This window comes from Stegodyphus dumicola, chromosome 11, assembly GCF_044657685.1.
Source record: "Stegodyphus dumicola isolate Sdum_Otavi_A_Nest chromosome 11, ASM4465768v1".
Taxonomy (NCBI): Eukaryota; Metazoa; Arthropoda; class Arachnida; order Araneae; family Eresidae; genus Stegodyphus; species Stegodyphus dumicola.
The window spans coordinates 56,979,442-57,007,031 of NC_140778.1; the positions used below are offsets into that span (position 1 = coordinate 56,979,442).

The following is a 27,590-nucleotide window of genomic DNA, read 5'->3' on the forward strand; positions in this document are numbered from 1 at the left end:
CAGTTGTTTGTTATTTCTCTGGTAAGTGTTTGCTTTATATCTTATATTTATTATTAAATATTAAAAGTAATTTTTGCATGCGTATATTTTTTCATGCTCATTTTCTGTTTTATGTGCTGGTAGATTTCTGGCCGATTACCGTGTTTTTAGATAAATGCGCCATTTTCATTTAGGTCGTGTAGAGATTACTGTTTCCATTTTTTTTAAGTAACCACGAAAATTCTAACACATGTAAAAGCTTTACTAGTAAACTTTTGATTGAGGATATTTCAAGTAAATGTGCCATTTTTACTGAATTTGTGTAGAAGTTGCTCTTCGTTATGCCTTTTTTGAGACAATGTGTTAATTAGTTGTATTCTTTTAATGTGTTGTTTTGCAGATTAATGCAGTTTATTTGACAGATGTGTAATGCTGTTTGTTGAAAAATGCATTAGAACCAATGATGGTAAGATCTTGGTCTAGCAAATTGGTAAAATATTACTTGCTCTTAATTACTGAATCATATTGTAGGATAAAATCTGCTGTTTATGTATAAAAATTTGTACTTTATCTCTGATTATGTGGTATATGCCCAGAATTTCATTATTAATGATCGATTCATTAAAATTACTATTTTTAATTGTCTACTTTGTTTTGTGTTGCTGCTGCTCATTCTGCATTTTTTTTTTTTTTTTGAGTAGATATAAAAATTAATTCTTGTTTTTTTATTTTTTTCCCCTCCATGTCTCTTTTTATTGTGCTGGTAAATTTTTGATAAAATTTCAAGTAAATATGCCCTTTTTACTTAGTTTGCGTAAAAATTGTTCTTCTTTATGCCTTTTTTGAATAAATATGTCAATTTTTGTTTGTATTATTTAATATCTTGTTTTGCATATTAACACAGTTTATTTGACAGATTAAGATGCGATTTGTTGAGAATATTCATTAAAACTAATGCGGGTAAGTTCTTGTCCTAACAGATTGGTAAAAGATTTTCTGATCTTAATTACTGAATTTTTTATTATATTCTAGGATAAAATTCTGCCTTTTACGTGTGAAAATTTTTATTTTATCTGATTATGTGCCAAATTTAATGATTCAAGAAAAATGCCATTTCTGTGTGTAGCTAGTTCGTTGTTGCTGTTCGTCATGCAGTTCTTTTGAATACATATCAGTTTGAAAATTTATTCTTACATGTGTATTTTTCTCATCCATTTTTGCTGTGTACTTTTCTTGTGAATATTATTTTTATTTAGTCTATATAGAATTTGCTCTTTCTACCTTTTTTGAATAAGTATGATAATTAGTTCTTGTTTGTGTTATTTTAATGCCCAACAATTCACTTTCGAATGTTTGTTAATTATAGAAGCTAATTTTACTTTTTGCTTGCAGTTTTTAACTCTGTACCTTTTATCCAGACATAAATAACATCTGCCTTTTCATTTCTAAACTTAAAATATCGCAGTTGGGAAAAGGTTTCAATTAGTAGGTAGTGGCTTTTCTAATTGCAAGAATTTCTCTTCAGAATTATAATTAACATAAGCTGTGCATTCTCTGCTAGGTATTTCATTTCTCGAAAAGTCTGGTAGACCTTTTAAATCGCAATTTTAATCTTTAATTTTTTTGGATATAATTAAGAACGAATTCATTTGGAAGCAATTTAAAAAATAAAGGCATTAAAATATTTCTGTATAAATCAGTATGGTATTTTTCTGTTTCGCCGGCGCAAATCTCGCCAAGCGCACTTTATTGGCGACAACACATAATACACATAAAAATTGTCAAAAAATGTTGGTTCTAAGATTTTTTTTATTTTAAGGGCATAAACATTTTAATATCGTTTAAAGTTTTGTAAAAAGACAATAAATTTTTTAAAAAATATTAATTTAAGAATTTACTATGCTTTCATGGTACAACATCCTGATTCGCAGGTTCGTATCACGTGAACCCAAGTGATCTCATTTCACGTAATTCTTTGCTCAAACTACGCTACAAAAATCTAATTCTCTCAATGATTCAGTAATTATCTACAATAATTTCAAGTTACATTTTAATATAGAATACAAGTTAAAATGCAAGTATTATTTCAGTTCGTACGAATAGCTTACTTAAGAATTATGTAAAACCCAGTACTTTACTTTGCTAGTGCATTGTCATTAGAATTGATGAATTTAACCCTTGATTTTATCTTTTCTATATTTTCGCCTTTGCTGAGCTGTGTGATTGCATCCTAATTGACTTAAATACCGCGAATGGCATTAGGGCATAAAATTGAACTTTCTGGTAAAAATTCTATTTAATTGTATGCCAGTATTGAAAGAAAAAGTGGCGTAGCTAGGGTGGGGCAAGAGGGGACATCTGTCCCCGGGCGCAGCATCCAGGGGGCACCAAATTAATGCTACAAAATTTTTTAATGAATGTTTAGCATTCTTGACACATAGAAAAGGGCGTAAATTCTTCAGTTGTCCCCGGGCGCTGGAATCCTAGCTACACCACTGGAAAGAAACAATCTGATAAAAAAAAATGGCTGTGATATGTTTTGAAGATGAGCGTAAAAGGTTACCAGCGGAGATATTCCGTTTGGCATCTGTTGTACCATTTTTGGCAAAGCATCTCTACTTTCTCCCAAAAGTCTTGCTATTTTTCAGATTTCAAGTTTGACTTCTGTGCCTTGTTTTGCAGGTTAACATGCTTTATTTGATTGCATAGAAGTTAACTTTTCGTAAAAAGGCCTTAATTATATTATCATTATTGGTAAATTCAAGGCTTAAACAGATTGGTGAAATGTTTGACCTTAACTACTGATTACTAGTTATTTGCTGTATTCATAAATTTCCAGCCATGTGTATCATTTAATAATTATTTGTTTTTAGTATAAAAAAAGTAGTAGCAGATGGTCCTACCAATTTGAATAAATATGGAATTTAGTTTTTTATAGTTTTATTTATTTCATGTAATTTATGATATTAAAGTATAAAGGCTATGCTCTTGGATTTTCTAGTAAAGGCAAGTTTCCAATAAATACCAGTTTTTATTTGAGTATGGTGGTTGAGCTATTTATCCAGCATTTTTTTAGTATGAAGACTAATCATACTAAAAAAATTTGAGCATTTCTTTCAAGTAAAAATCAGTGTGTTCTAGCTGTGCTAGTATCATTCTGCATAATGACAAAAGTTCATTAAATTGTTAGTGACATTTAAGTGTTGGTTTTGATTATCATGCAATACTGAAACTAAATTCAGAATTTCATTATTGACAAAAAAAATTTTTTTTTTTAATTCTGGGTATGAGTGTCTGAGCATGTGTGTAAATTTTAAGTCATTCTGGATTTTCTTTCATTTGATTAATTCGTTAAACTTGCTGTTATCTGTAAAAAATTGTCCTATTGAACTTTACCTTTCGTTTTAGTGGCACAGGTGATAATAGATTTTTAACCCCCAAAAAATGAAAATTTCCAAGTGTGGCTGTAGCGAGTATGCTCAAGTTCATAAAATAACTTAGTTTTTCTTTATCATCACCTTTCTGTTCGAGAAGCTTTTCTGCAGCATACAGTGACCATCCCTTTTCTATTATAAGAATACAGTCAAAAGTCTTTAATCTGGACGTCCATAATCCGAAATGATCTGGACCTCAAAGCTACAAACTTTCTGCGCATGTGCATATGCATTTACGCATGCGCGTTTAATGTATAACGGACGGTATAAGCTAAGCTAAAATTATCTAATTATCTATTTCAGTTAATGTTGCAGATTGCGTTGTTCCTTAATCTTCTATATGGATCCGGCTTATTATTTTTTGTGGACTGTTAGAGCAATTTTATAAAAGTAAGCTTGAACTTTAGATTATGTCAAAAAGAATTTCGGATTCTGGAGCTGCCGAAGAATCTACAAAGTGAAAGCATGTTTTGATGTCCATCAAACAAAAAGTGGAATTGCTGCAAAAAAATGTATAAAGGCATATCCTTTGTTTCTCTGACCATTCCCAAATCTGTTTATCAATTTTACATCTCTCTGCCGGGGGGGGGGGGGACATCACGGCGCACAATGAACAGGAAGTTGATCTGTCAGCACTATCCTTATATTCAGGGCAGATGTTTTTATTTTATTCGGCTTATAATTCCTTACTAAATGTAGTATTTCATCTCAATGTACTCCGTTTTTGATTATGATTTAATCAAATTTCTCGAAGTTATATTACGGATACACATCAAATAGTTTTCTGATTGCAATTTTCTAATTTTGACTATGCATAATGTATTCTTTATGCATGCGCGCGTTGAAAGAAATGTTTAATAAAGTAAACAAATAAATAATTTTTTATTGTATATTTTAATACCCTTTAGATCATAATTGCTCTTTATTTCATAAATTAAGTTTTCATATTTTTAATTTTATGTTTTCTTCATGCCATCTTACCAGATTTAAGTTGATGATCTGTAATCCGGAATCGCCGAAGTCCCGACGAGTCCGGATTAAAGACTTTTGAGTGTAGTAATTTTAGAAATTTATCTGAATGTCTCCTGTGGACTTTCATTTAATAGATAACTAAAGCCAGTATGGAAATTAGGACATTTTGATATTGAAGAATAATTCATTGCTGCCTACTCTCCTTTTTTAATTTTTAGTCTTAACAAAGGAAAATGTTTCTCAGAAATAAATGGAATGTATTTAATTAATTAAACTTAAATTGGGCAAATTCCATTCCCTCAATCTCTAGTGATTTTCAGAATTTTTAAATTCTGTTTCATTTGGTCAGAGTTGTCTTAATCTGTAGTCATTTCTAAATTTTTATATGAAGATTTAAAAAATGGAATTAGCCAGAGAATATAAGAATGAAATGTTAATATATTTTACAACAGAATTGAATTTCAAATAGTTCGAAAATCTAGTCCATGTAAATTTGAACTGAATTTTAATTTGATTTTTCTATTAATTCATTACATTTATTTAGGCGCCTAGAATGTGAACATGGTAAATAAAATGGCAAGTAACCATTCCTCAGTATATTTTGGTGGGGGAAAACTTCTGAAATTTATGTTCAGTTTGTAGTAATATTATTCAGTTAACTTCATATTTGTTTAGGAATTTCACAGGGTGGGTGATCTTCTGTGCAAGATACTGAGAAAATTTTGATATTCTTTATGCTAAGAATAATTTCAAGAATTAATAAATTTCAGTTTTTTTATATGATAGACTGATTATTCAAAGTAATATACACCAAGGTCACCTTGGATGATCAAGAGCTTGTATCATACATGCATATTAACTGTTATAGGATAGCTATGGACTTTGGTCCTTCAAATTGTTTTATTAATATATATACTACAGTATTCAAAGAACTACAAAAGAGTGGAATGTAGTAAATAAAACATTTTTGCTTCTGATAGAAGTGTACAACTGACTGAAAAATTTAACAGCCATCATTAAAATTCAACATCATTTGAGATCATTAAGTATAGTACATACTTTTAAAAAAATGAAACTGTATATATGAATTTTTGAAATAATGTAACATATTAAAAAAAGATAAATTATGTATTGAAGTGAATTATGCATTCAGTATTCCAATAAATTTTCCATTTTATACATTCTTAAATCAATATAAGAATTATCAGTATTTTTAAAATCATTAGTGTAGTTGTTTTAGGAAAACTTTGGTTTAAATTCAGGCTTAGATACTAAGAGTTCTGTTTTAAGCATAAGTATCTAATATTTGTTTTGCAATTAAGTTGAACTCAAATCATTAAATGTGAATGACATAATAGAAAAAAAATCAGAGTTATTTTAATGACTGTAATGATGATATGTTATCTCTTATCACAGGAAAATACTTGGTATTTTATTTCAAAAAAAAAAATAAATAAAAAAATAAAAAATAAAAACCAGCTGGGATGTTCTGTGGAGCAAGGTTTTTAAATTTTTAAATCCTGTTCCTAGAGCAGACTTAGTTCTTGGTTGTAGGTAAAATTCAAATGGTATTTTAAGAACCTGAGGTTTAAATAAAGGTTTATTTTTTATAGAAAAATTCATTTATATTTCAGTAGTACAGTCAAAAGTCGTTAATCCGGACTCGTCGGGACTTCGGCGATTCCGGATTATCGATTTTTCCGGTTTATAGATCATCAGTTTAAATCTCGTAAGATGGCATGCAGAAATTCTAAAATTAAAAATATGAAACTGTAATTTATGAAATAAAGAACAATTATGATCTAAAGGGTATTAAATTTACAAAAAAAAAAGCTTAATATTTATTTGTTTACTTTATTAAACATTTCTTTCAATGTAAGTTGTTTAAGTTGCTTCATTTTATGTGATAATACTTTCTCTTTAATTCTATAAACACACATAATTTCTTGTTCAGTTACAAAGTTTCGCTGTTCAAGTCCCGTTAATTGCTGTGCCGAAAATACCGACTAACTTGTCAATCGAAATTTTTTCGTTTTCACTAACCTCTCTGTCACATTCTTCATGTCTTTATCCATTTTTTGCAGCAATTCCACTTTTGTTTGTTGGACATCGAAACATACTTTCGTTTTGTAGATCCTTTGGAAGTTCCAGCATCGGAAATTCTATTTGACATAATCGAAAGTTCAAGTTTACTTTTATAAAATTGCTCTTACAGTCTGCAAAAAATAATAAGCGGGATCCAATTCGAAGATTAAGGAACAACGCAATCATTAACATTAACTGAAATAGATAATTAGATAATTCCGTTATACATTAAACGCGCAGGCGAAAATGTATTCTGCACTTGCGCACACGCATATGCGCAGTAGTCAAGGTCTTACGCGCACACGTAAAACGCCTGTGCGCATGTGCCAACGCGGCGCATGCGCAGAAAGTTTTCAGCTTCGAGGTCCGGATTATAGATCATTCCGTATTATGGGTGTCCGAATTAACGACTTTTGACTGTAGTTATTATATTTTGTGGCTATTCATTGAAAGAAATGTAAGCTTTTTTTCGTAAATTTTGATACGGATTAGATCATAATTGCTCTTTATTCCATAAATTATGGTTTCATATTTTTAATTGTATATTTTCTGCATGCCATCATACCAGATTTAAACTGATGATCTATACTCCGGAATCGCCAAAGTCCCGACGAGTCTGGATTACGGACTTTGTACTGTATAACAGACTTATAAAGGGCCCCATATCTCAAATAGCTTAGGACCTTATTAAGTCTAAATATGGTTCTGCATACTGTTAAGCACGAAGTTGGAAGCAAAATGGTTTGTATATTTCTCGCTGCTCCTGGAATGGGAAATTTACCTTTGTAAGTTTTTTTTTTAACAGCTTTCCTGTATTTTTATTTTATTTTATTTTATTTATTTATTTATTTATTTTTTATTTTATTTTATTTTATTTTATTTTTGTTTTTTGTTTCCCACCTACAACTCCCTACCAAAATGAATTTTCAAAATCTCGTTTTATATAAACGAGGTGGAACCAGTATTTAATAAGAAGTCTCAGGGAAAAATAATGACCACGTCAATTTTTTTTCTTCTACGGAAGTTACTTCCATGGAAGAGCTTAGTAATGCATGTCTTCCTTTCTGGCCATTGTCATTGCTTTAAGCTAAATCTTACTACGTTCAGCCGTATTGTTATGTGGCTGTTAGTATTTGCCAGTGAGGTTTAATTAAGGGCCAACTCTGTTAGTTATTTCTGTACAGCTTTTTCTAGTTTTTAGTTAGTTAGCATTAGTTTCTTATTTTCTATCTTAAGTTAAAGCCCAAGTGGAGACTTCATGTAAGCCGAGGATTGGCCAACTATAAATGGTCTCAAGTTAAATATAGTCGCTACACAATTCTCAAGTATTCTAGATACCAAAGGCAGCTAATTTTACTAGAATCTTGTATCATTTATAGTGGAAAATTATATAGATCAGTATATAACTATTATGAAAATTTGAAAGCATATGCAAGAAAATTGGAATGCAAAATACATTCATGTTTTATCAGGATAATGATTCTAAACATACAGCCCTAAATGTTCACATGTGGTTTTCATACAACTGTCCGGAAGTTATCACAACTTCTTCCTTCATTTAGTCTTCAGACTTAAATCATATTGAACATGTATGAATGGAACAACAGTTACTCAAAAAATATAGATAAATGCATGTGAAAGTGTAACTTTAGCTAAAAGATATCTAACCATTATGAGTATTGAATGTCCCGTTATTTTATTAATTATTTTTTTATTGAATCTTCCTTCAAAGTATTCGAATACTTATATGAGTTCATTTTGAAAACATTTTGAATATCTTTTTTTAACCAAAAACGCTTAGACTAATTTTTTTTTTTTTTCAAAATAATGAACAATAGTACATGTGAAAGAAAAGTCATTCTACTGATTATTATTAACTGATATTTTGAAATAAAATCAAAGAATGCAAGTGTTACAAAATTAATTTCATAGGTTTTATAATTTCATGAGTTAAAACTGATATTTTAAATTTAAAAATACAAAAACATGAATATTTGTCTTATTCAAAACATGTTTATAAGTGCAAGTATATATGTTTAAATGGCTGGCAGTTACATAAGGCATAAGAACTTTTAAAGACATACGATATGTTAGACTTCATATCTTAAAATAATTTACATTAATGTCATAGTAGAAAGACAATTTGACTGCACTATATGTGATTTCTTTATGGTAATTAAAGAAAATTACACCACATGTGCTCTTTCCCACCTTTCCACCTTATTTTACAAATAAATTGAGCAGAACGTAATTTTTTTGGCCATATGATACCTTCGGCTCTATCTAGTAATGCTGAAGTGGCACTTGTAGTAGTTCATTCAGGAGAAGGAAAATCTCGTAGAAGATTGAAGGGGGAAAATTGATCGCAATCAGGCATACTGGTGGTCCTGGTACGTACGATGAGACATTTCAGTGATTCTTAACACAAGTTGATTTTTATGTTATAATGTAACCTGCTTGTAAACAAGATTTTGCTGGAGCACAAAATAAATATAACAGCACAGAAGGGTTATTAAGTCCCAGAAGTATGTTTTTCATTCAATCTTAGCCATTTGGTTAGGTGAATGGATCAACAGATTATCATGGAGAGAGAGGAGGCTTTCAGAAGAACCGAGGAATGGTGTTTAAATCATACTATAGAATTACGTCCATCTAATCTTATGCTTATTATGCAAAAACTAGAGGAAGAATATTACTCACTTAGAGATGTTCCCAATCAGTCCGAGGAATAATTAGCTTATCTTAATGATCTCAAAAATCAAATCGCAGCACTAAGCCAGTACGTTATTGAACTCAAACTGAGGATGAACCCACTAATTACTCCCAGCTACCATGGAAACTAATAAATCTACCGAATCTACTAACGCTAAAATTAAGCGTAAGAAAAACATAACGGATAAAGAAAGTTTTACTACACCTCGCATAACACATAAACACACAATTCAAACGCAGAGGTTAATGAGCCAGCACAGAAAAACAAATTCCAGGAATTAAATCTCTAAAACAATATGGATTCTACTAACGAGCAGGGTGATTTTATCTCCCTCCCACTGTCCTAGCCGACTTTGCAGGCGACTGGAACAAATTAAAAGATGCTATTGAAGAAAAGTTACAAATCAAAAAATTCCGCGGAAATTTATCCGGTGGAACTCTTACCATCAGAGTTTACGACTCTGAACATTACAGAATGCTCACTGATTTTTTAGATAAACTTGAACTTCCCTACCATACTTTTAAAATGAACATCGAGAAACTGCCAAAGACTGCTGATATTGAACGTATCAAATCTGAAATAAAAGAAATGGAAATACCCATCCAAAAAACCGTTAAATCACTCATGTTATTGAGGGGAAAATTATCCATTTACCTGTATACTTAGCTGAATGCACCCGCAATAAAGAAGGTAAAGCTATATATGACATAAAGAAATTAAGAGGACTCGACGTGTTCGTGGAAACCTTACAAATCTCGCCCTGGCCCCATGCAATGCCATAAGTGCCAGCGGTACGGGCATACACGGGATCGCCGCAAATACAAAGCATGCTGTTTAAAATGTGCAAAACCTCACGAGACCTATACTTGCTCCCAAATGATAAAGATAAACCTCCAGTCTGTGCCCTCTGCAGAGCAGATCACATTTCTTCTTTTAAAGGTTGCCATGAGCACCCATTTAATATACAGAAACAGATTGAAGAAATTAAAGCCAAAATAGAAGCGATGAAGAATCAATTCCATTACGACAAAAACGAATTCCAGGCGCTCAATCCGAAGGAGATCCCTAAACGTAGTCCTGCCTGGCAACAATCATCCAGAGATGAAAACCAACCGAAAGGATCAAAAACTAGCCAATTAGGATTTTATGAGAGGTAAAGATTTCTTCCAGGCGCTCAATCCGAAGGAGATCCCTAAACGTAGTCCTGCCTGGCAACAATCATCCAGAGATGAAAACCAACCGAAAGGATCTAGCCAATTAGGATTTTATGAGAGGTTAAAGTTACAAATTAAAGATTTCTTCTAAAAATTTAAAAATGCTAAAGGAATATTTGAAAAATTGAGGTCGGCATGGCCGTTGTTGATTATCTGTCAAATATTGATTATAAATTTTAAGCCGATTCATAATATTCCTAATCTTATTTTAGCTACCAAAAGCTTTATAAAAATTAATTTCTTCAATGCTAACGGTATCCGTAAGCAACAACCTCAGCTCATCTCTTACCTCCAAAAATAACTTTTACAGGTCCTTAGGGGATGGATAAACATGTAGTGGTAAATGCCTTTGGCTTGAACACCACTTAACGAATGATGATCTCCGATTTCCGACCTCCAAAAACATGACACTGATGTCATGTTAGTCAATGAAACACATCTTCGAGCTTGTGACAGATTCAGAATTCATGGTTATCAGAGAGGATAGACCCCACAACAGAGGAGGCGAAAATGCTATCAGAATTAAAAGCCTCTAAATTATCAAAAAACGTAAAGCCAAGGCTTTGATAATATCTCAAATGAAGGGCTACAGGCACTGCCTAACAGATGTATAGTACTTATCACCAATATTTTCAACGCATGCATTCGTCACTGCTATTTTCCCTCTCAGTGGAAGCATTCAATAATTATTAACATCTTGAAACCTGGAAAAGACCTTAAATATGCCAAAAATTATAGACCCATCAGCCTGGTACCGGCTCTCTGCAAAGTTTTTGAACGTGTCATCAGTACAAGACTTACCAAATTGGCATTGATAGGAACCAATTTGGTTTCCGAAAGGGACACTGTACTACTTATCAGATACTCCACCTGGTAGAATTTATCGCCCAAGAATTTAGAAAAAAGAATGGTGTAGCAGCATGCTTTCTCGATTTTGAGAAGGCATTTGACCGAGTCTGGCATGCTTGGCTTACTCCACAAATTGTCAAATTTCCTTCTGCCTAATAGCTTCATTAAACTTAAACTACTCTTATCTCTACCGTCGCACGTTTCAAGTAAAGATGTGGAGAAATTCTCTCATCAAGAAAGAGATTTTCCGAGGCGTCCCTCAAGGGTCTGTTTTAGGACCGAAATATTTTAATATTTTTATAAATGACATGCCTGTCCCACTACACTCAAGTATTTATAAATATGCGGACAATACAGTTATCTTAACCAGCTCTAGAAATCCACAAAATGGTCTTGACAAACTCCAAATGCAAGCTAATCTAATCAACAAATACTGTGAAATTTGGAAAATTAAACTTAACGCAGATAAATGTTGGGTTGTTTTATATCGCAGATACAGAAAAAATTTTCCAGTTAATTCCAATATTAAAATAGATAATTCATCTGTTCCAGTTGCAAGTTCATATAAATACCTAGGAGTGTACGTCGAGAAAGCTTTAAATTTCAAGGACCATATCCAGTATACCATCAATAAAGCTAATGCAGCATTTATGTCTCTTTACTCCCTGCTTGGAAGGAAATCTAAATTAAATCTGAATACTAAGAGAAATCTTTATATCACTCTCATCACACCAATTCTACTCTATGCAGTTCCTGCATGGGCAACTGCCGGATAAACTGAACGCTAGAAAAAAAACGTCTTACCTAATAAGATTTTCCGTAGCATAACAAATGCCCCTTGGTTTGTGCGGAACGCACAAATCCATAAGAATTTAAATATTCTCCCGATTCATGATCAAATACTAACTACAGCACACAACTTCTTTGAAAAACTGAAAAACTCACAATAACTAGCCATTAAAGAACCCACAGATAAAAGACCGCGAACTATACATCATAATGCATTATGGTGGTAGTGTACAGTGTATATCTTTTATTTCTTCTTATTTTACGTATCTTATTACTCTTTATTACTCATGATCAGTTTACGTTATGCACAAAGCTTATGGACTTTGATTGCAACTTATATTTCTTACTTATTATTTTCATTTAACCAAGAATTTATTTAGTACTGTGTAGTGTTTTAAACAAAGACTTTGCTTTCAGAGAAAATTTTAGTTCGCGGTCTTATGACTCCTTCACTCGCTATTGGCCACCTCGCATCACGTGGTGTTTACTGTGCAACTTTAAAGAATTTAATTTTACTGTACCCAAATTGCGTTTCTGAAGAATAAGGACATTATTAAATCTTCAAATTCACCTTTTTTTTTGGAACTCTACAGACTGATTTGGGCTACAATGAACCTCTGGTTGAGGCGATACCCCCATTTTAATGGATAATAAAGAGCGAAATAATGATATATTTCATTGGGGACTCGCATGCCATGGCAGCGGTATTATAAATATATATAACAAATTTGCTAATACTTCACGGACATAATTGTTTTCTAAAATCAAAGTTTTTTAGGGTTCTTAGAAAGAATCTTTATTTAACACGTGGGTGTGTAATCTTTATTTACCACAGTGCCACAGCAAAATCTGGTAAAATAGTCTGTCGGATCATTTTTTTTTAATTCTAGTGGTTTCGTGTCTCCTTTATCCTAAAAATCAGTTCAGTACCTAATCTGAATATATTTTTATGAATATTTAATAAATAGATAAACAAATAACAGGTTTTAAACAATAAATTTGTTACATTTCAGTTCATTGTAAATTAACACAAGAGTTCTATGTCTCAATAGGAAAAATTGGTAAAATTAGACAAATACTGTATTACAATACAAATAATAAAACATAATACATAACCAAAAATAAATAACTTAGTGAATGTGTAAACATCTTAAAAAATATCGCTAGTCTTGTATTCTTTCAATAAACAACACAATCCCATTTAATTATAACTTCGTTGTTTTACTTCATAAATAAGGATTACTTATTGCAGCAAAATCTATATTAAAATCAGATAATAATCTATGAAAAAAAAAGCTTCCAGAAGCCGAAACCAAGAATATGAACAACTTTCTGAATGTAGAAATAATTTTAACCATATAAATTGATCCATTTGTGAAGCACCGATGACTCACACAGCTTTAAACAATACAAAATTTGAGTCACACTCGATGAGCATGGCTCCGAAAAGTAAGGCCGCTATGAATCATCGATGATGTACATGGCAGTCAATGTGTTAAAGTGCATGTAAAAACTCAATTACTAAAATAAAATAATTTTTTAGCTAATCGTGGATAGTTTAATATCTGTACAGCTTAAAAAGAACTGTGTAAACTGTTTCATTTGACTTATGAATAATTTAGTAGGCAGTTTTTTTATTACGCACATCGGTGCTACATAAACTGCCATAAAAAATCAGCTAGAATAAGCTAATGTTTGGTCTTCATGACAGCTGGACGTGCTAGTCATGAGAACAGGCAAAGGCCAAATGCGATAATTCTTTATATCATGACCTGCATTCTCAAATATAATTTTTTAAAACTGTTTTCGATAATTCGAATAATGTTCTATACCAGGTTCGCAATGCCAAAAATGAAAAAAGTGGCAAGCATATTAAAAAAATGTGTTTAAATTATAGCGATTTAAAAATCTAGTTAACTGATAAATGTACGAATTATTTAAAATTTATAAAAAGTATTGTCAGTCTGTTATTGAACAGTTACATTATTTATTATATTTGTGAGACGAAAATGCATAGTTTCTAGAGATTCTTAGATTCAATAACGGTAACTGTTAAAAGTTAGCTTTAAAAAAAAAATGTGGATATTGTCTTTAAATATGATTAAAAAAATGGCATAACATTTGCATCATATTCAAATATCCCACGAAATAATTTTAAAAAAGTTTCCCTTTATTTAATTAACAGGGCATAACATGAAATCATTCACAAATATTTAAACGTGATGAAATCGTTCATCACCTTATTTGTGACGGAATAAAACAAAATGCAGTAAACTCTCTAGTTGCGTCCATCTCTGAAAAGAACAAAATATGTCTAAGACTAATATCGGTACTGAAAATCACTTTCGCACAAGATCGAAATCATATGGAACCTTGAGAAGTAGAGAGGATCACCTCAAAAACAGGTAAGATCCTGAATAGTGTTAATTTTTAAAAAAGTTGAAATAACTTAATTTTTTAGAACTATCCTGAAATTGAAAGCGAAACTAACGATATATTATTTCAGTTAGGTGTTGCGTTGTTTAGAATAAAGACATAAATATAGGAGAACTTCATTAATGTTTCTTAAACTTTCTATTTACACAGGAGTTCATCTGTCAAATTTATTGTAAATAACTTAAAATTGCTGAATATGAATTATTTTAAAATTACGCTATGAATATACATTTATAACAGAGAAAGGAATGTGACATTCCAAGTCATTTTATGTCTCATGATTATCAATAAAGCTCTAAATAAACATCGGTAAAATAAATTAACATCTCTTTAAGATCTAATATGAGGTATGGTCTTTTCTACAGCCAGACAGGTCGTGTATCGTGACGGCATACTAGACAGGACGCAGATGAAGAGTCCCTATGGCAGTCGGTCGCGTATTTCCAAACCCTACCCCACTTTTCGAATTTTTGACGTCACGAAGATATCGACTAGTTTCACCTGGCAAGACGGCGTATCCCGCTTTTGAATACTACGGCGCGCTTTCGAAAGAATTGTGATTCTGAATAGTGTGTTTAGGTGCTAATTGTGAGATTTTCGCAATTTAAATTATTATGAGTGGAAATTTACGCAATATCTTTAGTGAATGGTTATTGTTTATCGCCGTAGGGTATTTGAGGAAAGAGGAGAATAATTCACTGCTGATGTTATACATTAACAGTATGAAAAATCTGGAAGGTGATACTCGGCAATAAAACTAGCGTCTACATCCCAAAACGGCAGCCTATGAGAGATGCGATTCTATTATTTTCATCGGGGAGTAGGGAAGTTAGAATGGAACGCCAACGGCAGTGCACGATGTTTGGTTACATTAAGAAGTCCAGAAAATTGCGTTTCTGCATTGCCACGCTTTAGTTTCTGCGGTTACTTTCAGGGAAATATTAGGCAGTTTTTTTTTTTTTTTTTTTTTTTTTTTGGTTTGCTGATAGAGGGCAAATAGATAATTCACCTTTATAAATCCGCGTTTATCTATTTAAACTTCAGAAGATTTAAGATGGAGCGAATATATTTAACACAACAGAATGCAAACTTAAGACTTGCAAATCTTTTAAAAAACAATACATCGATAGTTCATTATTAAAAACGTTTTATAAATGCATAGTTATCATATAATTAGCAATTCATTCATGCATTACCTCATTATTTATTACAATTAGAAGAGAAGGTATTTTTTACAGTAACGTTTAAAAATTTTCTGTTGTCTTTTAAAAGATTTACAAGTCTTAAGATTGTGTTCTGTTGTGTTAAATACATTCGCTTCATCTTAAATCTTCTGAAGTTTAAATAGATAAACGCGGATTATAAAGGTAAATTGTCTATTTGCCCTCTATCAGCAAAACGAAAAAACTGCCTAATATTTCCCTGTAAGTAACCGTAGAAACTAAGGCAATCCACCTTAACAATTTTTTTAACTTCCAAATGTAAGCAAACATATATAGTTCACTGCCGTTGCATTCCTCAGAAAACCATTCTAACTCCCCTACTTCCCGATGAAAATAATAGAATCGCCTCTCTCATAGGTTGCCGTTTTGGGATGTAGACGCTAGTCGGCAATAAATGTGATGCATTCATCGCAAAATTCAGCGATGCCAGTAAAACAAACGATAGTGTTCGAGAAAATTATCCACATCTGAAGTCGCTATACAAAAATTGTATGTGTGCCAACACAGATATTTTAATTAAAAAAAAAAAAAAAAAAACACTTGCAGAAAATTTCAGATCAAGGAATAAGAAAGAATTGCAGTGCCTCTGTGTGCTTAACAACTACGAAGCATTCTGCAGACTTTTATGCCAAAATCAAGGTTGACAAATAGATTAATAAATGTTTCTTTTAGTGTATATATTTCAAAAGTATTAAAATAACTTGGACAGTTGTTTAATTGCTTAAAACAGCAATAAAGTTCATTTATAAAGATATACAAGGAACTTCATAATTATCAAATGATTTCATTGCTTTGGTGAAAAACTGAAATTTACTAAATTACCTAACTTTTATAACATTAAATATCTTTGTAACTGCAGTATTATGCTCTGTTTTATAAAAGCTTAACTACTTTATTCATTTGTTATACATTAAAATATTTTCTGATTTATTTACTAAATGTGTAATCAATTATCAGGATTACTAAATGTGTTAAGAATTTCCATACATGCTTGTGCAGTGTGATTGCATGTTTGTGTAGTGAATTTTGATTTTCATGAACGAGAAAGAAATACAATCTCTGATTAAGTACTTTTTCGTTTTCCAGTTCCTGTGTTTAGCTGTAAAAGTAAATTCACTTCAAGTATGTGTCTGTGCAATTTTGACGATGTAAATACTGAAATGATTGTACAGTAAAAACTCAACTAAAAAAGTATCCGGAAAGCTCTTGAAATTTTGGATAGTCGAGCATATGAAAAATGAAATATTGTAATAAGTGAATGGAAGAATAAACTACTAGTCTAAAATCATAAAAACAGTTCATCTTATTTGCATCAACTTGACAATCAAAAGCCAATATTTAATATTAGGCACGATTTTGAAAAAAATGTATGCTGCTGATCTTTGGATTATGATAACGAGTGATTTTTACAATGGTTGTTATTTGGATTAAGACTGCAAATTGAGACTTTAAATATGAACAACAGTAATCTGAAAATTTTAAGTAGTAATTTTATATCCAACAATCTCTGCCAAATAACTTTTAAGATTTCATAGTTGCTAATTAAACTTCCTTTACAATTATTTAGTTATTTTATGCATACATTCATATTTTATGTAAGAAAGGGATTTATTTTCAGTAGATATACAGTGAAAATCATTTAACACAAAACTGAGGGGGACTGAAATATTTTTTTGTGTTAAAGAATATTAAAAAACAAAACATATATTTAACAAAATTAAGCTTACTAGAGTACATTTTATTTACATAGATATGTATATATGCATGCATTTAATAAAAATTGATGAAACAAAAACATCCACAAGAACTTAATGGAATTTAATACAAAATTTTCAAGTTTTTGAAAAACAAAACATTTATTGAATTTTGGGAAAACAATCTGATATTTTTCTTTGCATTGTCTTTTTTAGTATCAAATTGTTCAATGTTGAACATTTTGTTATTCATTTCACCATTGGAATGTGCATCTAAATAACTGTCCATACTTTTCATGATATTCCTCATTTCGGATGATGTGGGAACAGGAACTGTATTCATTTTATTTTCATCATCAGAATCTGCACCAATGATATTTTTTTAGCTTTGAACAAACTCCAAAATAACTTTGTCCACCATAATTGGGGCTGTACACACATTATCATAAACTACCGCAACAAATTCTTCCGATAGTACAGTAGGACAGTTCATTAATACAGAAACTTTCTCAAACATTTTATTAAGTGTCAGCTCAGTTTCAATATCCTACTTCTCTATTTCTTTTGGCGCCAAAGAATCTGATACTTCTGAGAATTGTGTGTAATGAAAATAATTTCCATGCAGTACAACATGAGCCAAACTTACTAATTTTTACTCGCACTGCCATGAACTCTTCACCGAATTTCAAAGCTAACTGATGAGAGATGAGATGTTTGTAGAAGTGAAAAGCGAAAGTAGCGTAGATAAACAAAACTGGATCATGTCACAGGGTATTTCAAAGCCAAATTAGCCTCTTTTCTACGAAATATGTGAAACCACCTCTCTTTCATTTCACATCCAGCTTAAATCTCGTCTGCGATGCCAGTGTTTCTATATTTTGTTCATTTCCAGAAAGGATATCTTTTCATGTTAAGCGATTTTTATTTCGTGTTAAAAGAAACAAAATGCATGAAAATACATTGTAGTTTGTGGGGACTTTCGTGTTAACCGATATTTCGTCTTAAGTGTTTTCGCGTTAAACATATTCCACTGTATACAGATGCGTTTGGACTATGTATATAAAAATAATTTTTTAATAGGAAAAATTATAAACCTTCCAAAAATTTTCGTGCATTACGCTGCTAAAAATTGATCAGTAAATATATAAAGAAAGAAATTTAGAACCAATTTTTGAGAAAGAATAAAAATTCAAATTCAAATTAACTTGATAAAATTCTGTAAATGTAGAATATCAAATATTCTTTTTAGACTAGAAAAATCTTTTTAAATTGGAAGATATTTTTAATGATTTTCCTCCCCCCCCCCCCAATTTCCCTTTGCTACTGCTGTTTGATAAGAGGTTCTAGTAAAGTTTTGTGTTAAGATTATTTTGAACTTTCAAAGATTTTCCACTGCAGGATTTTAATTTTTTCTACATTTTTAAGGGCATGTTTTCATTTTTTTTTTTTTTTTTTTTTAAGATTCTTTTTAGATTAGAAAAATATGATTTTCCTTCGCTTTGAGGAGGACTACAATTTTCGGGTGAACTATTAGATAAAAAATATATTGAAATGGTTCATCAACTGATTCTGGATACAGAAAAGCAAGGATTTTGTTCTAGAAGGGGAAATGTAATTAAATTTGACATACCTCCTCTTGAAGATATTATGTTGAAGTTGGTTGGATTCCTCGCCTTTCTTGTTCTTTTATACTATTTTTTGGTTTTTCTTGTGATGGTTTATTTTAACATGTTGACTGCTGTGGGGGTCACCAGTGACCGGCATGACTTGGCTACAGCACTGTGGGTGCCACCGGCAATGCGACCAATAGTAAAATACATAATTAGAATAAATATCGATACTGATAAATTTTTAAATAGTACCATCGTTACTATAATGATTTGAAGAATAATAAATCGTAAAAATTTAAATTATAAATCGCAAAAATGGTATACAGATGTTTGGGGGTCGTCGGTGACCCCCAGCATGAAAAATGCATTAAGCATGATTATATATAACATTATGTTCTGCAGATATTTCAACATAATATATATCGCATAATAAAAATTTCAAGTTGGCATCATGGGCAAATCACATAAAATGCGCGTGGCAGGCAACGTGTTAGTTTTTACATTTTAAAGTATTCGTATTCTACATTTATAGGATTTAATGAAGATCATTTGAACTTCAATTTTTTAGTCTCTGTGAAAAGTTGGTTCTAAATTTCTTTATATACATATATAAGAACTCCTACACTCCTAGAAAAAAGTAAATTATATATTTATTTATCCCACATTTTCATTTTGAAATATTTGAAAAGTTGATTTTTTGTTGAACTGAAATATGTAATATGGAAAAATTCTATTATAAAACATAATTCAACTCAGAATTGAAACAGGAGATAAATAGAGATAATAATAATGTGGGGCATTTGATCCTCTTCCCCTAATAGGCATTTGAAACATGTTAGCGTGTTTTTCCATTCAGCTGAAATGGGGCCCACCAGCGGCAAAGTGGCTGAACACTGGTAGTTTGGTCCAAGGTTCGAATCCCGCGAACGGGCTGGCTGCATGGGCGTTTTCCCCATGTGTAACGTGTATACGAGCCAGTTCCCTTAGAAACTCCTCCACGAAGGCATCCCTCCCCCTAGGCAGATAGCCCTCGTGTGCTTTGCCATAATTAAATACCCGCCATTCAGCTGAAACAGTAAACATATAGAAAAATGTCCACAGAAACATAATTCGGCTGAGAAACAAAACAGGCAAAAAAATTGGTTTGCATCAGGAAACTGATTGGTCTAAAACAGGGCTTCTTAAACTTTTTTTCAGTCGTGATCCTTTTTTATCATAGATTTTTCCACGACCCCAAAATATTTATGAAAAATTTGTGGGACCCCATAAGCATTGCGAAAATCCGACACGCATGAGTGAAACTTTCAATTTTTTCACTTGTACTGTAAGATAATATTGCAGTTTTAGGTCATTATCTTTAATTTCTCATTTTAAGACATAGAACAATGAGAAAATTTTAATTAAGTAACAGATGAAATGACAGCATCACATGCAAAGCAAGTAAAATGAACATTTATATTATAAAAAGAATGCGTTGAAATATTTTTGTTTTTCTCTTTGTCTGTATTGTCTTATCTTTATCTATTTTCGGATACATTGTGTAAAAATATTTGGTAATTGTAAAATTATTATACACTCAAAAATCGTTAATTCAGACACCCATAATCTGGACCTCAAAGCTAAAAACTTTCTGCGCATCCGCCGCGTTGACACATGCGCATAGGCGTTTACGCGTGCGCGTAAGACCTTTACGCGCACGCGCGTATGCGTGTGCGCAAGTGCAGAATACGTTTTCGCATGCGCGTTTAATGTATAACAGACGGTATAAGCTAAAATTGTACAATTATCTATTTCAGTTAATGTTGATGCTTGCGTTATTCCTTAATCTTCGAATTGGATGCAGCTTATTATTTTTTGCAGACTGTAAGAGCAATTTTATAAAAGTAAACTTGAACTTTCGATTATGTCAATTTCCGATTCTGGAGCTCCCAAAGGATCTACAAAACGAAAGTATGTCTCGATGTCCATCAAACAAAAAGTGGAATTGCTGCAAAAAATGGATAAAGACATGAAGAATTTGACAGAGAGGTTAGTGAAAACGAAAAAATTTCGATTGACAAGTTAGTCGGTATTCTCAGCACAGCAATTACAGGACTTGAACAGCGGAGCTTTTCAACTGAACAAGAAATTATGTCTGGTTATAGAATTACAGAGAAAGTATTATCACATAAAAAGAAACAACTTACATTGAAAGAAATGTTTAATAAAGTAAACAAATAAATATTAAGCTTCTTTTTTTGTAAATTTTGATACCCTTTAGATCATAATTGTTCTTTATTTCCTAAAATACGGTTTCATATTTTTAATTTTAAAATTTGTGCATGCCATCTTACGAGATTTAAACTGATGATCTATAATCTGGAATCGCCGAAGTCCCGACGAGTCCGGATTAACGACTTTTGACTGTATTAAGTTTAAGAAATACCAAAACTACTAAAAATTTTTTACGACTCCCTGCTGTAGATAGGGGTTGCGATCTACAGTTTAAGAAAGTCGTCTAAAATAACGTTACAATATTTGATTTTGCTAAAACATTGGATAACTGAGGCCACAGCCAGTGCAGTTATGGCAGATGTACAAAATTTTGGAATTTACAGAAATATCAAGTAGCAAAATTTTTGTAATTTAGGAGTGGAAAAGTTTTTAGAATTTAGGACCCACAGAGATTGCATAGCACAACAAAATGTACCTGCTGAAGCTAGGACTCCAGTGCATGGTTATATTCTTGTAAGGAGTGTATGTCTGAATGCAGAGATGCATTTTGAATCATCATCGCTAAGTCACCAGCCTACACAGCATTGTGGTATACGTCATTCATGTAAATAGGAATAAAATTGATTGCACTTTAGTTAAATAATCTAACTTATTCTTTGTAACTATTAATACTGTAATTAGAGAGAGTACTGTAATTGTTGAATAAGAATAAAACACTTGCTTTTTGTTCATCTGAAATGGCATAGATTTTCTAGCAGTTATTCCAGCAGAAGTTTGAAGGAATGGATCATTCTGTATTTAGTTAGATAATCAAAATACACAAGCTATGAACATAACATATTAAACCATAATTCACTTTTCACATTGGACAGCCAATGTTTATCAATTTTCACATAAGTCGTACTTTCCCGTAATTTTGAAAATACTCCATTGCATGCTGTTCTGTTGAAGACAAACCCGAAACTTTTTTTTTTTTTTTTCAAAATGTAATTGATAACTTGTATTGTTCTTTTTACAAAATTTAAACCTGGGTGTCATAAACAAATTTGTGGGGGGTCATCAAATTCAAAGAAATTTATTTGACAATAAAGGGTATACATAATTTGAAGAGAATTTTGGATGTTTTTTAACATTTCCATATTTTAATTTTGATTTTATTGCTTTCCACTTGATTTGTGTGTTATGCTTGATGATTTCCAAACAGCTCATCGAATTTCAAAGCAATTGCATACGCGCAGCTAAGATGTAGTTTTTTTTCGACTATCTTAGTAGTGTCTTGTATGTAATTGTAATATGCATCATTTATAAACTATGTTTCTTATTTCTAATCAAATTTGTTGTCAAGTAAGCACATAAATTTCCTAAGTATTGAAAAATTCAGTAGTGTCTCGAAGGATAATAAAAACAATTTTGTTTTAGTTGCAGTTTTTTTCATGATGGTTAAATGGCCCAAAATAGATACCCAATGTTCACAAGAGAAACGGGATGGATGGACCAATATCAAATAAACTTTAATGAGAAACTTTAAGAGAAAAACTATTAATGAAAATGCAAACAATAATGAATCCATTGGCTCTCTTTCTACTTCTAAAAAAAAAAAAATTGAGTAAATATCAAGAAGAGTTTATTTTATACTGTTTTACATGTTGTATTATTAATGGAAAATAAATATCCATTGTGTGTTAAATGCAGTGAAAACTTGGCACATCCGAAAATGTAGAAAAGGCAAAATCAAGGGTTAAATTCATCAATTCTAATGAGAATGCACTAGCGAAGTAAAGCACTGCGGTTTTACATAATTTCTGAGTAAACTATTCGTACAAATTGAAATAATTCTTGCATTTAAACTTGTATTCCAAATTAAGATTTAACTTGTCATTAATGTATAATTAATGAGATAATTAGATTTTTGTAGCATAGTTTACATGAGATGAAATCAGGTGGGGTCACGTGATACAAACCGACAAATCAGGATGTTGAACCATGAAAACAGTAAATTCTTAATGTCTTTTTATAAATTTATTGCCTTTATTTATTGGCTTTTTACAAAAATTTAAAAGATATTAAAATGTTTATGCCTTCAAAATAAAAAATTCTTAGAACTAACGTTTGTTAACATTTTTTATGTGTATATTGTATGTTGTTGGCAACAAAGTCTGCTTGGCGAGATTTGCGCCAGTGAAACGGAAAAGTACCTCAGAAACTAAACATAAAGATTAAATAAATAAATCTGAAGAATTTTTTTAAGGAATGAGCTAAGAGCATGAAAAGTTAAAATGTATTTTTGAAAAAATATACAACAGTTCCCGAGAAGGATTTACAGGCATCTTAAAAGTTTCATATTTAATTGCAAAAAATTTAAAAACCTCATACAATTGGAGAATCGCTCATTCTTCCTTCAGCAATTAAAATGACATCATTTATGCATACAGAAAAATATATTAATGATTTAAAAACGATAGCATTAAAAAAAAGATACCGTTTCTCACCAAATTTCTGTCATATCAGACACTATAGAATACAAAATCCAGTCTTTACTATAAAACTTGATGACACTACCGACATTATAAAAATGTCTCAATTCATCGTTTATCTGAGATACGATTTTGAAGATGACGCAGTAGAATATTTTTTATGTTGTAATATTTGGGAAGGAAAAGCAATTGCAGAGAAAATGTTTGAAATTATTAACAGATTCAAAATGTTGAAACGAATAATCTTACCTAAAGACACTGTGTTGCAGTTTGTACTAATGATGCTGCAGCATTAACAGGTAATTATAAAGGACTAAGAGGATTAATAATGAAAATTGCTCCCCATATAATATTCCATCACTGTATGACACATAGAAAAGCTCTTGTTGCAAATTGATAAAAAATTGCACAAAATGCAATGTTATTACTGCAATTAATTACATTAATGGGCAAGATCCTAAACAGTTGTCTCTTTTTAATACCATGTAATGAGATAAGTTCTGTATATGAGACATTATTACCAAAGTCAGTTGGTTTTCACATAGAAAATACTAAGACGTATTTTCGATTTGAGAAATATAGTTTACATATTTTTGGAGGAAAAGAAACATACATCAGCAAGTTCATTCATTAATAATGATTAATTAGGAAAAATAAGTTACATAGTAGACATTTTCTAAAAACCTAAGCATTTTAATACTGAGCACCAATATTGAAGCTTTTAAAACTAAGCTAATAAGGAGAATTGAACAAAAACAACAGAAACATGTTTTTCAAAATTTACTACAGAAAATAATATAGATTTCTTGTTTAAAACAACATATGATAAAACTGGGAGAAATTTTTTTGAAAAATTTCCAAATAAGGAATTAGGTTGGATCTGTGACCCATTTTGCCTTTGGTATTTTCAATTCCAATGTATTTCTAAATGAAAAAGCACAATTAAATGATATTTTAAGTGACAGAATACTGTGTGTTCAAGTGAAGTCTCTAACTTGCCAAAAATTTTAGTTATCTATTGGAAAGGAATATGCCAATTTAAAATGAATGAAAATAAATTATTACGTTTCTTACATAAAATTGTACAGTAAACCTTTAGCTTATATTTAAAACTTCTAAAATGCTTATGTTACATTTTTCTGTTATATAAGCATTAAAAGTGGATTTCTCACTGAAATAAAAATAATTTTGCTATTGAATTAACATGGGGAACTTTTTTATTGAAATATTTTTTCTCTGTGACATTAGTTCCATCTTCTACAAACTAAAGATTAAAGAAATGTTTTTAAAACATTTTGAATTCGTTGTTATATTGATCTATGAAGCAGTAGATTAGTGAGTTTTTATTACATTACTGACAAATATAGTTTTTTAACAATCAAAAAATTTTTAGCGGAGATAATTATTTGTCAAATATGAATGTGTTTTCAAAGCGGAAATAAATAATAAGTGATAAAAAAAAAGAAAAATCAGTTAGAACATTCACATTTCTAACAAAGTAATTTGCTTTGCTTTAATCTTTATAATACAATTGATAAGGCAAAATACAATGTGGAATGGTTATGCGAAGACTACGATAGTACCTAGAGTATTCAGCATTTCGTATAATCCTATACCAAAATAATAATAATATTAAAGTAAATTTTATCTGAATAAAGTTTTTTTATTTCAGAAACAGTAAAATTATTACCATCCAGGCGAAACTAGTCGATTTGTCCATGACGTCAAAAATTCGAAAAGTGGGGTAGGGCTTGGAAATACGCCAGTCGGTCTCATTCCTGCAACAAGACAGTTTTCAACTCCAGGATGGTTCTTGGAGGGGGGAAAATTGCCCTCCTAAGAGCGTCCCAGACATGCTTTATATGAATATATTATTTCAGTTAGGTGTTGCGTTGTTTAGCCAGGTGGCAAATATCCTCACTTTCCAGGTTACTGTTGACCAGCTGAGCCCTATGTGGACGAGCTTTGTCATCCATTAACAGGAACACCGGACCAACTGCGCTCCTGAAACATACGATCTAAGATTGCTTCTCTATACCTCATAGAAATCAGAAAGCCTTTGTCAAACACATGAAGGGTGTGTGGGGCCGTTCAGCATAATACCTACCCAACTATTACACCTCCACCACCGTAATGATCCTTTCCCATGATGAGGGGAGGGATGGTATCGTGTTCCAGGCTCTTTCAAGATGCAGACACAATAAGAATCAATGGCCAGGCATATCTCGGCTCGTATAAAAAGCACGCACTGAAGTCTGTGTATTGAAGTGAGCGAAACGCAAATGGCACGTCTTTTGGCATACAGCCCTATCTCATGATGCCTTCAGACAACTGTAAACCGTGAAACTCGGATTTCAGCGGCAGCATATAGCTCAGGTGAGAGTTGTGAATCTGTAGCAGTTCTGTGTCGCAGCGCTGAAAGAGGGAAATAGTGAGCTTCGTCGTCGTTGTGGATTTTGTTCGGCTTTGGACCTTGGTTGCGGATCTTGGTCGAACTTTTCAAAGTCCTGAAACTGTTTCCATAAATTGCTGACGACACTGGGTGTCACATTGAGCTCTTTAACTACTTCCGCTTCTGATTGATCTGGCGACAATCTACTGTTAATCGCCGAGCGTGGCTTTGAAACAGGCATGTAACTAACTGGTTTTTACCGGAATCTGGGAGAACTCTTCTAGTCCATTGGCTTTATACATACACACCGTAATCGGCAGAACTCTATATAGCAATTACTGTGGCTACCATTGCATTTAACTCTTTGATTCCATCGCAGAAGTGGACGCTAGTCCGAACTGGTGATAAAAAATTTTCCAATACGTAGATAGGTGATTTACTGTAAAGTGGTGCCAACTAGTGGTTATAGAACACATGAAATGGAGGGATGAAAAAATCCTCGAAGTCTCTGATATACACAGCAAAGGGGCAATGAAATAAGAATACAAATGAAGTGTAATATAATTTAGATATTAAAAAAGGAGATATCAAATATACACAAATATATACAGGTGCAATCACAATGCAGAATAATATCCAGTATTGTAATGAATTGTTGAAAACCCCTCGTGCGCTGACATTCTTTTCATGATCATAGCTCTCCAGATACGCACATGTACGATTACGTATTCGACTCTGAATATTTGCATAATTCTTTGGCGGCATAATTAGTACCTTGGATTTAAAACTTTTCTTAAAAATAAACATAATTTGCAAATTCTCTTAATTTTGCCCACAAGTGACTTAATGAAAAGTTCATTGAATTAAATTCAGTAATTTTTTTTAATTCCCTGTGCTATAGTCATTAAGTTTGTTAATTAAGGATGCAAAAATATCATTTCAAACAATTAATAGTAATCAAAGTGTGACATAATTCATGAAATTTTTCATTAAATCAGGATATTGTTTGTCAAGTCGAGGTTATTTTTACTTAATCATATTTTAGGAAAATGCTGAAACTTTAGTGTATGTTTCCAAACTGCCCAGGTATTTTATGCATGCAAATAAAAATATTGTTTTTCTTTTTTTATTTTAATATAAGATAAATTTTCCCGATTTCATACACTTCAGATCAAATTAATAAAATAAATTGTTAATTCAAAGTTGACAACAGCATTCAAAGTCTGGAGCTTAATGAAATGACAATTCTCTTTCAGTATTGTCAGTGTATGGTGTCTAAAACACAGGACTAGTTACCTGGTGAAGTACAGGTGACATAATTTTTAGAATTCACGAAGTTACTTGATGGCAAAATCTTGAAGATATATAGATTACATTGGGAAGCCAGTCAGAAAGTTCTCTTCCTTTTTTAAACCTCTTGCTATTGAACAAGGACCAAAATTCTTATACATATATGACATGTTCTTGTATTGCCTTCTTTATAGAACTTAATAAATTTTAAAACAAACTGCA

General features: G+C 31.5%; 1 long non-coding RNA gene across 1 annotated transcript; it reads left to right on the forward strand.

Moving 5' to 3' along the window:
- Positions 1-31: 31 nt before the first annotated feature.
- LOC146994025 (uncharacterized) lies at positions 32-27,590 on the forward strand. The gene is made up of 4 exons (XR_015043966.1): positions 32-273; positions 380-445; positions 896-939; positions 27,335-27,590. It is a non-coding gene; the product is annotated as an uncharacterized LOC146994025 (long non-coding RNA).